Genomic DNA, 13,224 nt, shown 5'->3' on the forward strand with positions numbered 1-13,224 from the left:
CGGCCGCGCGGTTCCCCGTCGTTCCGATCCACCGCCACCGGCACGTAGGACCGTCTAGACGTCTAGGCCTCGCGGCGTTCATGTTCCGGTAACCTTGTCCAGCCCACCCGGCGGCGGCGGCGGCGGCGGTGGCACCCCTCCGGTCCGCGCGTCGAGACCGGCTCGTATCAGACTTTTTATTTTTCTCTTTTTTTTTTTTTTTACCTTTTTACGCGCCGCACTCGCTTACACGTGTGCCCGATATTACTACTACTACTATTATTATTATTATTATTGTTATTACTACTACTACTACTACTACTACTACTACTATTACTATTGTTGCCGTCAACCAGTCGTTTTTTCCTCCGTCGAACCCGTATCGTTATCATATTATACTGTGCACGAGCATACTTTTCAATTTATAATAATTATATTTTTAAAACTCGTGATGAATTGTGTACGTAATTTCGTATTTCCAACAGTCGGGAAAAAACAATTTTATATCTCGACTCGGTATTCGTGTCCTTTTCATCCTCGTCGTGTGTTTATTTCCCGAGAGAAATGTTCTCTCTTCTTGTTCCGTGCAGTGCAAGTCATTTATTATTCGCCCAATACGATAAAACAGTTACGGGTTTTTCACCAACACACGTTTATATATGGTTTCCACACGAGTTTAGCGTATTCGTTTCAGAACGCTATACGTCGACCGTACAAAACGTGCAATACAGATAATTATTATTTTCCAAGCGCTTTAAAACGCAAACGAGTTCCGTGTCGACGTGATTGTTTTCACCGCGAACACCGCGCGCTCGGTACACGATAATAGTAAACACAAATGGATGTGCCGTCAGCCGCAGTACAGATGTAAACCGTTGCAGTGTCGAACGAACGCGTTTTTGATGGGTATAGTTATATTACTGCGACAATACGTAGCGTGTTGTACGGTGTACGCAGTTTGTATACGAATCCGACTACATTGTTCAAAACCGGCGCAATTATCGAATAATAAACGCAAAAAAAAAAAAAAACTCTATTTATTTAAACGTTGCAACAACGATACGATTATCGTACCGTTACAGACGGTCATTACATCCGGGCACCGTTAGCCCATAAACCAAAAATAATGACGTGTACAGGGCTGTTAATACAACAATCGAACGATCACGCGGAGATCGGCTGTGTGAATTCTTCCGAATCGGAGCGGTTAGGTTGGAATCGTGTGTAATATTGTTATTCGGTCACGAAGAGAAAAAAAAAATACGGAATTCTCCGTGTCGGCCGTGCGCGACGAAAACGCAACGTAGTGCGGACGCAAGCACGATGTCTCCGAGAAAATTGTCGCGCGACACGACCTCGCAATCGCAAACATATTCACTGCGCACACAGATAAGCGCTGTTGGTATTATTATTATTTTGACTAGACGGATCGGAGACGGAAGTGCAGACGGAGACGGAGAGAAAGAGAGAGAGAGAGAGAGAGAGAGAGAGAGAGATTTTTAAGTATACGAAAAAAGAGTAATAAGAATATTAAAAAATAAACTCGCGCGCGTCTGATAGTCGTCTTCCAGAAACCGTATAATTATTATTATTTTTTTTCCTTGTTATTGTTATCGCACAATATACGTTTTCGTACACGCGAGTACGCCACTGTTATTATCATCGCGCCCGCGTTATTGTTACGACTATTACACGCGGTCGTGCTCGTCGTCGTAGTCTAAATAATAATAATATTACCGTATATCGTTGCCGGCGCAGTTGTTCCGAAAACATATTTTTACCGCGACCGACGTCCGTGTCAGAGACGTCCTTTGAAAAAACGGTCTCCGCCCGCGCACGAAAATCGTTATCGTCCGAGTGCCAACGGATTGCGCACCGACTCTGCGTCGCGCACGACCTCCGTACAGCGATACTCGACCTGCGGCCCTCCGACGGTTTATATAAACAGGCCTGGTTGAATTGATAGTAAAATATAAATGTTGAGACCTATATTATAAACACGAAATAGGTATAACAAAACAATCAAAGTGTACACACTGTACATGTTCAACAGCGCGGGCCAACAGTTAGACAACGACAATACGTTTGTTGTACGATCAAATTGTAGATCGTTCGAACGCGATACGGTTTTCGTTTCGATGGGATTCAAATGAACGCACGAAAGACCTCAAACCCAACGTTCTTCCAACGGTATCTGTCTCGGCTACGGTCTTGCCCGTAATCGGTGAGCCGTCGGTCTAAAAGTCATATTTCCGTTGTTGCATTGTTAGAGGTACTTACGTACGGTTCGTCTCAATCGTCGTTAACTTTACCACGTCAAACCATCTACGCTGACTAAATTTTAACCACGTTGTGATCGTAACAAATGTTACGTCCTAACGTGGCCAAGCTCAAATTCTGGGGGAGAAAGATTGTTTTTTACATATTAAAGGGAACAAGTTATATCGATTTTAACAGATTTTTCTAATATTGTATTTTTAAAAATCTAAAATAATTGTTTACGTTTGTAATAGGCGTTCCAGTACGGAAAACTTTTAACACTTATCATATCGAACACTGAACTACGGAACTCCTCGAATTGAAAAAAAATATTCATTTTTTCATAACCCAGCCGTTGGAGATCTAATTTGTTCGAAAAATGCCCAATGCTCTCGTCTGCGGACAAAATAAATTAGTGTATCGCAACTGACATTTTTTTTGTTCTATGTAAATCGCATATGGAACATCTATTGTAGATACACCGTATGATGTTTAAATTGTATATACGATGAACCTTTTTATAGGTTTGGTGTTCTTATTTTTTTTTATAAAAAAAATCTTATTCCATCTAACGTGTGCTTGTATTGGTTCGTTAACTGTTATGATAAAACGTAAAGCAAATTACTCTATTCCTTATCAATGCATACTTTTAATTATTACTTATGGAGGATAAATGTTAAAAAATACCTACGTTCGTCACAGTGTTATAATTTTTTTTTCTCGGTTGCCTCATATGGTTTATTAAACGTAATTGTTGTTAAGTTTTTGTTTTAAAATCAACTTTTTTATATTTGAATTTAGTAGAACTCATCTCGCCTAATCCCGTAACTTGCCAAGTCAATGTATATATACTTTGAGATATATTATTTTTGTCAATGTCAGCTTTTGAATAGAGTCCATGACGTGTGTAATTCTAACTGATGAAAATTTCACAAGGATTCAATGTCATTGCCGTGGACAAATTTTGGAAATCGCAAAATCAAACTTCAACGAACGCTCGTTTGAGTTGGCGAAATGAAATAGTCTGACCGTAAAAAAACGTTTATTCTGCTCCAAAATCACATTCTTTCAAAGAATCGTTTGGAAAATATTGTCGAGTAAACATCGGTTTAAAAGCGTCTCCAAAAATAAAACTTGAGAGAAAAACTTCTCTCGTGTTTTTTCAACTGGAACGGCGAAGGAACGAATACATATACGGCTTTTCGATATCTTCCTTTGCCTCTTTCATGTATATACATGTTGGAATTACTTTACACAGAACAAATATCCAAACTCTGCAGAAAGAAAAATTCTTATTTACTTAAAAGCATGAAAACTTAAAAAGTCATAACAATATAAAATGTTTAAAAGTTAATAGCGCATATTACCTACCACATACTTTGTTGAAGATAATGACGTTTTACTTCTACGTATAAGAAAACAAGTTTTCTTTATTGAAAATGTCAATTAAATTAAAATTGTTAATTTTCTAATGAAAACCCCCAAATCAACCTATTTAATTATGTTAGTTAAAAAGTTCTAAGATTTACGTTGTAGAAGGTAATAATTCTGAAAAGTTGCCAAATTTAACTTAGTTTTGAAATAAACGACAATTTTTTTTTTCTTTTTATTCTTAAAAGTAGATGTTTTAGTTTGATGTAAAATTAAGATATTAATTATTCAAATATCATTATACTTAAATATGATATACTAACTGAATTAACTGAATTAATAACTGAATTAACCTAATTAATCTTGTACAGTAAATTACCAAAAATGTTCTAGAGAATTGGTATTTTAATTATTGTAAATTTTAAACTAATTTGGCTGCTTTATAATTAAAATGCAAGATGTTTAAACGTTGTACAACTTTTTTTCAATCATATTTTTGGTATATTATTCGGAATACGAGTTCAATCATCATAGATATATTATGTACTCCTAAATTTTAAACGGTTATCATAATAGTCCTGATACATTATTCTATTTGAATACACTATACCAATAATAATTTTTTAATGTATTGGAAAAGAAAAATTTCTCTAATTTAGTATAAAATATTGTGATAAAATAATATTTTATTCAAAAACATAAATATCGATAAAAATAACATTTAAAATTCAAATAAATAATAAGTATTTAAATAAAGAACGTACTTATATGATTTCTTCACTTTTAAGTTGTATTGTTGACTTTAAATTTCAGGTCTGGTACAGCACATACATTTTACAACCCATTAAAAGCCGATTACAGTGATTAAAGTACCTATTTCTAGTAGTTTATTTAGTTTTTGTGTAGAAACTTTTATCTAGTGTAATTTTCTAATCTTAAATTTATTGTTCTGATAAATATGAGTATGATGAATCATTCTAAAAGTGTAATATTGTATTTTACAAATGTGTATGTCGGTTATAAATCCAATAATTGTATTCATATGTGTGAACAAGCATGCCAACTTCACCAGCACAACCCACTATATGTCTACAGGCTTTTTGAAGCGCATCAGATATATTAGAGTAAACATGCACCATGTTGTACTCTTGCGTACCCCCCCCTCCCCCCGTTACTTATATAATATTATACCAACGATATTTATTTTTAATATTAAAGAATTGGTTCATCAAAAGGATTTTGTTATATCCACGGTTTATATTACATGAATAGAAGTTTATTTGAAAATTTTTCGTCTTCCGCAATAACTTTTGAAACGTGACCTGAAAACTTGAGTGTATTTCAAATACAAGCAAACGCAATTTTCCGATGTAAATATTATATTTACATGAAATTTGATGATATAACTTGTAATAACGTCGGTACTTTAAGCATAAAATAAAATATGATCACAACGTTAAAATATTAAATATGCATGTACTAAGTTCATATTTATACTTTTATATATCTCTCTTGTGTCTCGTTTTAAATATTTATAACACGAGAATAACTGATATATTAATTATTCTGTTGACACGACATAAATAATTATTGTTATGACTCGAAACAGGAATAATAATACATGTACCTGTGTGCCGTTTACATAAACAAATTGCTAAACAATATAATTTGTACGTTTTTACACAATTACGAAACTATGTAATAATGTGCACCATAAACACGTATTATATAGTTGTGTAGTTAGGTGAAAATACACAATTTGTATTATTTAGCAATTTATAGATGTAAACTGTATATACGTGCATATAATATTATTTCTGTTTCGAGTCACAATAATAATTATTTATGTCGTGTCAACTAAATAATCAATCACAATATAATAATGGAGGTGTAGGATAATATTATAATATCAAATCGAATGTATTATATTACATAATATTTCCATTTCGGGGGAAACGTCCGTGGTATGCTCACTGCAGCAGCACTGCAAATACGGTAGTACATTATATACCCGGTTGCAGCAGTAGTAGATACATGTATTCCTAATCATTGGTGTGTGTGTGTGTGCGCGCGCGCGTGTTATTATGTAAGTGAAATTTTCTACAGGTACATAAATAATCGTATGCATTATACATGTATGTTGCGGTACTAGCTTGTTCGCGTACACGCATAAATAAGGGACAAATAGGTATTTACTCAAATTATACTCAAAGTATAATTATTTCCTAACATGAAAATCTCAAATCTCGATTTCATTGACTGGTTGTTCTTAAATATTTAAACATTACACCTAAGGCGATCGGGGTTTTTCGGAAATGTTTTCCGGAATATTCTGTTTGCTGTTCTACCCAGCAGCTTGTTATAACTGTCACACTTGTATTTGGTAGTATTCAATACTCGTTGTTCCTGTGTCGTGAAATAAGAAACTCCAGTAAATAACAGGCACTGGCAACTCAAAGTAACCAGAGGGCCAATTAATAAAACTTAAAAATCAGGTGGGTCAGATATACTACATAATAATTTGTTATGGGGTGTGTTCGGGGTGAAAATGTTATTTTCTAAAATATATTGAGAAGAAACTCCCTCGAACGCGGATAAGTTTCGCAGGCCAGGTTGTTTAAGTGTGTATATATTTTTCTGGTCGGTTTTCCGATCGTTTCGCGGTAATATGAATCTGTTGACGAGTTTTCTCGAAATTAGATTTCGCTAATCGAAACGATCAATGTATTCTGCGAGTAAGAAGTATTATACTTTTTTATTAATATGTATACGTTTCACCTTTGCAATAATATGCGTAATAGTCTTTGAAAACTAAACGTTTGAAACACTGTTGTTGTGTATTTCAGTACCAGAAAAATGGTGTACCTATGGATGTTTATATTTTCTTCGTGCAATAACAATAATTGCACAGTACACACATTATAACGTTCGAGTGTACGCATATTCGAATGAAATACTACCATTAATATTGGTAGTAAAATCTAAAAAAGTGCATCCGAGTATCTAACCTACAAGTACAATCGTAAACGTTCGATCCTCGTTCCGCTTTAGATTTGGCGCGTTGAAATTATTATTAATTTTACTACTTCATTGAGTCCAATGTCTATTGTCCGATCGAGTCCGGTATCCGCATTGAATCCTGGTCTAGATATTGTAGTAGACGAGAACACTACAATTATTACAACTGTTCTGATGTACTACTGTATCGCGCGTCCTCCGCCGCTCGCACTGTCGCGTTGGTACGATGACCCTTTCGTCCGCAGCAGTCGCTGACCGTGCCCCAGACGAACGTTTAGTCGTTAATATTTGTTAGGACAAGAAAACGTGTGGCGGCAGAAAGAATGTGTCTCGCGCTGTACACGGGACGCAGTAGTTCTACTGCGACGTATTATCATTATTTTATATTTATCATATCGTCGCCGTGTTCGAACGCGAACACCCTGATGCACGACAACCGTAACTCTTCGTCGTCCCCGCTCCCCCGATTCCCAAAAATCGTCTGAACGGCCAGAACGTAATAATATTATAATGCGACTTTCGGTGAGGAGTACACTGCTGCTGCCCACGGTTTTGCCTCGCTAGTGATTTATGTCCGCGCCATATACATACGTGTACGATATCCTTGTAATAATATGCGGACACAATGCCAAAAAGTTCCGAGTGTTTTGTGCAGAATCAACGGCGCGCGTCACGTCAAATTGATAATTATTATACGTCGAGCCGAGCACAGACGTATTTTAATATATAATGTGCACATTGTTCGTTGTTGTTACATTGTTATGCGGTGTGCAGACAGCGCGCGTTAAATATAATTTATATTATTGCACGATACGTACAGAGTGTTCTACAAATCGTTGCGTGCACGTCCAGTGACCTAACCTAACCGCACTCTGTATTCAGAGCCAACATTGGATACGATCGAAGCGTGCGACGGCACATGGTGCCAAAATCAGAAGGGTGCATGAGAGGCGTCGAAATTAGAACTAAATTCGATCAACCGTTGGTGACACAAATCATTTACTACGGATAGAAAAAAAAAAATGTCTCGATTTGATTCAATATAAATTTGATTACTATTGTAATTATCATTATTTATTATTCAATCGAAATGCAAGGATAGGCCGCTCTTGTGGGTACGATTACAGTTTTATAAACTATCATATTATTTCGAGCATTTATGATTATGAACGAGGCCCATAATATGTGTAATAAGCCGGCTGTGTCTGTATTATATCGTATTCGCACGCTCAGTGCTAACAGCGAAAAGATTCGTTCAACGTTTCGTTCAACACTTGCGCGCGTCGAACGGATTCATCATAGTTATACGTTTACAATCGTGTACAATCTAGGATTTGAATTCAGTGATATTTTTTTGGTTTAGCCCCGGTTATCATGGAGCGGGCTAATGCGAAATATTGGGGAAATAAAATTTAGGAAAAAATAAAAAACTCCAAGTGATCACGGATTTCAAAATAATTCCTACCTCGCGCTATACGCCTGGTAATGTATTTATATACCAAAGCGCTACGTATACAAGCAGTATACGCGTAATTTTCCAACATCAGATATAATAATGAAAGCGGTATGATTATGTCCAAACAACGTAATCCTGGTCAATAACACGCTTTATACAGCTCACTGGTGTGGCACTGACACGTTGTTTTCAATATTTATGCAGCAGAAATGTACGAGTAAGTGGTATAGATTACGTCGAATATTAAAAGAAATCGATTAGAAGATTTGACATGTCGGGAAATTCGAGACATCGAATTGTGTAGAAATCTAGGAACATGATATTGAGCGTGATGGTAGTTTTAATAGAAACTATTGGATTACAATTGAATTCGAAAAAACGGAAAAAAAAATCAAATTAACGCGACACTCGGTATACTATAAGAATGCACATTTTCCATTTGAATATTTATTCGATTAGATTCGATTGGATTTATTCGATATGTGTATGCAAATTACACTCGTTCATGTTATTATACTAGTACGTAAACGTGGATATGGATGGTATGAGGGGGAGTAAATAACTGTAAGCATAGTGTTTTTAATTAACCTTTTCCGTCTGCGTTGAACTATTGGCAAAAGCCTCAAAGTTACTTTGCTGCCGATTTTTTTTCCCGCAATACTTTTATCTAACTCTAAATAAAATATTTATTTTATCTTGAAATAATATGTAATATTTTATTTTGTATATATATTTTAATGATTTGCACACTTCTGAGGTATAAAATTTATATTTTTAAGTAAATTAAAAAACATTTTATTTCGTACCATGCCTGTATAAAATTAATGCTTTTTTGAATAACCTTTAGACATAAAAACTTAGTAATAATATTTTTATTCTGTCGTGTAATATACGTACTTGTACACAGTTATGTGATATTAATATTCCAGTAAAACGTTTAACAACTATTTAATGTAAACAATTATTTTTTAGATTTCGTCACTAAAAACAAGTTAATATTTCATTCTTGAGTTTCTATGAAAATTACACTTCTAAAACATTAGCGTCATATATATTTGTTGTGAATGACGTATTTTCAATTTTTTTCGTGGGGAGGAGGAAGCACTTTTCTATAAAATAAGTATCTTTGTAATATAATAAAAAATACGTATAAAGTATGAATAAATAATTTTATAGTTATATTATTATTATAAATGCAACTGGAGGGCCTTTATAATAAAAAAGGTAAACGTATTTTTCACCAGTTCATTAATAATTTCTTCAGTTGTAATTAAGTAGGTAATTTTTATATATTGATAACATTACTAAATTATAACCTTTTTTTTTTCTTCTGGAGATGTCAAAATTCGAGAATTTCTCTTCTCCTTAAATACGTCATTGTTTTTCTTACATATTTGGTATAGTATACGTTGAGGACGAGCAGTTAAGTTTGACTATATTATAATCGTAACCCATTTATAGTACGAGCGTACACAATGATTATAGCTTTTTTATAGTAACATTTTGCAAAGAGTGAGATACTTTCATTTTGAAGCTCAAAATTTCGTCTAATAAAATAACTTCAACAGGTCGCTGAAAATTTCATTTCATTACTTTTTACAAGCTATTGCGAATTATAATTCCTAGGAACGCATCGCTCCAAACACTCCAAGTTAATTAATATATTTAATGTTTATGAATGCACAGTATTGTTAAAACATTTCATCAAAATAGTATAACAAACGGATGCATTTTTCATTATTTGTATTTTCCGTAACCATGTATATATTATATTATATTTATACCGAGAGAAGATAGTATGAAATTGGACTATATTTTATTTAAGATAAAAATGTTATATTATTTAATACATAGTAAAGCATAAATGATAAATTCATACTTCGCATTTTGCATCGTCACCACAGTATTGTTAAAATTATTATTTTAATGGAAAGGAACAATAAAAAAAAAGTCATCTCATTTTCCGTATCCGTGAATTTTTTCCATTATAATGTAGTATTATTTCCTTCGACTGTAGATTTATTACAAGAACAAATTTACAATTATTTTATTCAGATACCATGAATTTATCATTTACAGAGAAAACATTAATATACGTATAGTACATCGCAAAGTATATGGGTAGAGTAACATATCTTATTTCGTGATTTGATGCGTTGTACGAGCACATATGTATTATATACACGAGCGATGTATGCTTTATTCTTTTTCTTTTTTTAGTTTTATTTCCAAGATCATATTATTTATTCTCTTATTATTATCATTGGAACTCATCGCGCGCATATTGTTATGTTAGTCGTATCGGACTATTGATATCGTCGAACTTTGAATTCGTTATTCGCATCAGAAATATAAAGAAGACTATAGAAAGACTATAAGAAGAAAAATTGGATTTCACATCCATTTCTCCCGCCAATAAAAGAATTACGATACCGACTACATACATACGAGTATATATATATGACTTGCACCACTGTATACTTAAGATTACTTCGATGTGACAGTGCTTTTATTCTTTCATACGGCAGATAAAAATAAAAACTTTCCATTCACACCGAAATTCTTTTTCATTAAGTGCGCGCGACGAAATAATCCTTTTCCCCGGGCGAGATCATCGCTGTGTCCGTCAAAAAATAATTTCATCCCTACTATGCATGATTTCGTAATAATTTTGAAGCTTTATGTCATATTTTGACGTAATAATATCATAAATATAGATGTCGGTTGGTTGTAGGGCTTGAAATCGAAATAAAAAATTTCGATTTTAATTTCAATTTTGATTAATGATTTAGTTTTTTTTTTAATTTCGATTTTGGTTTCTAATATTGATATTTATTTTATGCAATTTTGTTTTTGATTTCGAATATCGATATTCATTTTTTTCAATTTCGGTATCAGAAATCGGTATTTAATTTTTTTTCGATTTCGGGTTCACAACAGAATGTTATTCATAACTTATAATAATTTCTCAAATTTTAATAATTATCAGCATAATAGTGTTGTATGCTGTAGCGAACTGCATAAGTACAAAATAAAACTATTTTAGGTTATTTAATTGTACATTGTTGGTTCGTCGAGACGATGAAAACCGAGAGTAAAATTGATTTGGAAATTATATTTTATCATAAAAACGTCGTCGGCAAGCCACGTGATACAGTTCCCGAAGACGCTGCCGCACGACTTCTCGCTGTCGATCTGTAGAAAACGATTACATGCGCTCCAGTTAAGTCTAGTCTATAATAATAATAATAACAACAATAGTTGTTTATTTTTAGAACTATTCTAATAATAATGAGTAACTTCTATTATTATACTGCGTGCGGTCCCCGTTGTCGAGTATTGTATTGATGTATATTACATAATTTATATTACACACACACATCTGTACGAGTATATTTAATTATATGTTTATAGTAGCAAAATTATATATAATACAGAAATATTAATAATAACATAATAATCAATGTTTTTTATTTTTTTTTTTTTTTTGTGAAGTTTTGGACCATTTAAAAATCAAAATATGTGATCGATAAGGTATCTATCCTGGTTCTCGTAAAAACGAATTGTATTTGTAGATTTATTGTTCGTTTTGTGAAATGAAAATATTAATAATAATTTTTTTTTTTTGGACTCAGACAAATCGCATTGGAATTCACATGAAATATTGATGACATTTTGTTTGGTGTGCGCCCGCGATTTTATTATACCATACAGCGTTTGCGTGCGGCTGTTTTCGTTTATGTACATTCGCACAGTTCGTTATCAGTGCATGATTATTGCACACGTCGCATCATATTATTTGAATGACTAATATTTGTGTTTCCTAACTACTTTTCACAGTTATCAGCTGTCGGTACTGTCTGTCTACCCGGAAACGTTGTTTCCGTGCGTAAGCGGTGACAATGGAGCGTTAAAAAGTACAAGATATAATATTTCGAACCGTTTATTTTTTTAATTTTTTTCTCGATATGATTGTGTCCGTATTCATTAAAAAAAAATATATATAATACATAGTAGAAAAATAAAATATCGTATTGATTATAATACACATTATACTAGATAGTCCCGCGAAATATATTGGAGATAAATAGATCAGTACTGTTTTCAGTTTTGGCGTGTTGGAAACGCGTATAGTCAGTCGCGAGTTCTAACCTAATCTTTTTTAATTAAACTCCGCTAAACTATGGAAAACCTTCCCATCCGCGGAACTAACACGTGGTAAACATGACAAAAACATCAAAACCCTCGTAATGATCTGTATGAAGGCATAAAATCCGTTATTGTCAAAGGGTCGGTGCTCTGTGGTCATGGAATTAATCGCCACGCGTTGCATGAAAATAAAAAAAGAAATTCTCACGCGTCATCGATGTTTTGATTGTACTTCGCGTACTCACTCTTGCAGAAACAGATCATGCCGTGTTCTTTGACCTCGGGAAGGGAGTTGTTTTGCGGTGGTCAAGTCGTTTTATAATCGAAAGGCGAGCAAATAAAACACACCCTTCTTGCGTTGATTGGTATACAATGAATCGGGAACACATATAATATGCATTATGAGACCGTCGTAAAAGTTTCAGGTATCGGTGGCCCCGGATTATAGGGTCGTTGCAAGAATAAATTAAAAATATGAATAATGTATTATATTTTTACAGTATAATATGGAGAAGGGCGTAGAAAGCAAACTTTTTAGGGTCATTTCTGGCCGTATTTTTAAACGTGTCGTTATACGGGTAAAAGCAAGTAAATCCAATAACTGAAAATTAGGGCGTCCATCAATGTTTTTAGTGTATACGCTTATTGCCGAAACAATTTGCAGATCACATAAACAATGCCCGACGAAAAGATTAAACGGAGTATTCATGTCAGATATTTATGTAGGCAGTTCTCTATTATTTATCAAACAGATAAAACTACCACTAAACCAGACAATAAAAGGAAAAAAAATGGCTCATAGTAGGACATAAGTATCATAGGTTTTGTAAATCATTTGTACAGGTTATTTTGTATTCTTACAACTTGTTTACGTTGGCACAATCTCTGCTCTGATGGGTAAATTAAATAATAATACATCGATAGAACTTTGTAAAATCTTTTTAATAAATAAAAAAATTGAAATTAAAACGTCATGGAGGAGAACACGGAGA

At 33.7% G+C, this 13,224-nt stretch overlaps 1 protein-coding gene across 4 annotated transcripts in view; it reads left to right on the plus strand.

Annotated features, from left to right (window-relative positions):
• The window catches only part of LOC112687645, a 63,770-nt gene that overhangs the window by 40,169 nt on the left and 10,377 nt on the right, over positions 1-13,224 (plus strand). The window lies entirely within an intron of this gene.

The sequence above is a fragment of the Sipha flava genome, unplaced genomic scaffold, assembly GCF_003268045.1.
Source record: "Sipha flava isolate LNK unplaced genomic scaffold, YSA_version1 35a_pilon_pilon, whole genome shotgun sequence".
Taxonomy (NCBI): Eukaryota; Metazoa; Arthropoda; class Insecta; order Hemiptera; family Aphididae; genus Sipha; species Sipha flava.